This window comes from Hetaerina americana, unplaced genomic scaffold (genome assembly GCF_022747635.1).
Source record: "Hetaerina americana unplaced genomic scaffold, ioHetAmer1.1.p SCAF_8, whole genome shotgun sequence".
Classification (NCBI taxonomy): Eukaryota; Metazoa; Arthropoda; class Insecta; order Odonata; family Calopterygidae; genus Hetaerina; species Hetaerina americana.
In genome coordinates, this window is record NW_027287427.1 from 27,265,060 (window position 1) to 27,266,521 (window position 1,462).

General features: G+C 39.1%; 1 non-coding gene across 1 annotated transcript; it reads left to right on the top strand.

The window, feature by feature from the left end:
- Positions 1-1,071: 1,071 nt before the first annotated feature.
- On the top strand, positions 1,072-1,145 carry TRNAN-GUU (transfer RNA asparagine (anticodon GUU)). The gene has a single exon. It is a non-coding gene; the product is annotated as a tRNA-Asn (tRNA).
- The last annotated feature ends 317 nt before the right edge of the window (positions 1,146-1,462 follow it).

The following is a 1,462-nucleotide window of genomic DNA, read 5'->3' on the forward strand; positions in this document are numbered from 1 at the left end:
AGCTAATAAAAACAATTACGAGTCGTACCTATTCAAACAGTCTCATCTCTTTTTGGGCAGACCTTATATTGAGTGTGATATTGGTGCATAACATTGTTAAATATTTTCTTCGATTATTCGAATACATGTTTTGCAAAATCTAATTCATCGCCAGTTGGTAAAAACTTCAGGATGTGGCTGTCAGCGACTAATATATTTGCTTTCAGAAGCACCAGCTGAAGAAATGCTCCTTAGTACCGGGGCACAATGGAAACAATGATTTAGAGGGTTACTTCCCACCGAGCGCATCCCTTGAAAAATTATACAAAGACCATGGGCTGCATGATGAATGGTTTCGTAAAAGCAAAAGAAGTTGAAGAAAAGCTTTCTTTAAAATATGATTGATGGTAGCTGTAGCATCAGCTCCTTTTACGAAAGATCACAAATCTCGCGTAATTAATGATCCGAATTCCCTTTCCTTCCTCCCTTCCGAATACCCTTTATTTCCTCCACGTAAATTCTGTATTTTCATGCTTATAAACGAACAAAAGTAAATACAGTAAAACAATTAGGCTAACACGCAAGCCATGATTATGGATTTGCTTTTATAATCCCGCTTTAAATTTCGTATAATATCTCCCTATCCTGGTCCGCATAACTGTGAGAAAGTTAGTCTTGAAATAATGATAAAATAAACTGAATGACAGCGGACGTAATCTTCTGAGATTATGACTGAAGTTTCCAGATAAGAGTCAGGTATTACTTAAGAAATGACTTTTGACCTGGGTTCATTACCCCAGGGCGGAACACTGATATTGAAAGTGAATTAAATCTTAAGCGTATATATCTATGCAACTCGCCATCCCGTACCTGTGTCGGATTTCTAGAGAGAACTGTACATGACCTTAGTATTCGTTCTTACACTTCTTCTTAGCTTAAAATGAAACGTTATCAGAATATAAATGAGGAAAAAAGAAATATTAAATAGCTGCATAAAACGAAAAATGGGTGAAATTTGGATGAATAAGATAGTTTGCAAATTACTGCGGGAATGTCCACGACAGTTCTTAAGCGGAATCTCCTTTTCATGTAGCCTCCGTGGCGCAATCGGCTAGCGCGTTCGGCTGTTAACCGAAAGGTTGGTGGTTCGAGCCCACCCGGGGGCGTTCAAAATTTTTTGGGTGTAATGATAAATAAGGATATGTCCTAGGGAAAAGCTGTTCGTGAAATTTGCGCTACGTGATGCTTGGGCATTGTAATGAGGGGGCCAAGGAGATTCTTTAGTTAGACCGCACCTTGAAATGGCTGCGGGTGAATTGGACCCTCACGAGGTGGGATTAATTTTGGAACTACATAGATCGAGTTAAACGCAAGGCACCAAGATTTGTGAAAAGTTATCATGAACAAGGGAGCAGTGTCACGACACTCTTGGGAGAAATAGAATGGGAGCCACTATTAGGTTTAAATACAGGCCTAAATTTGA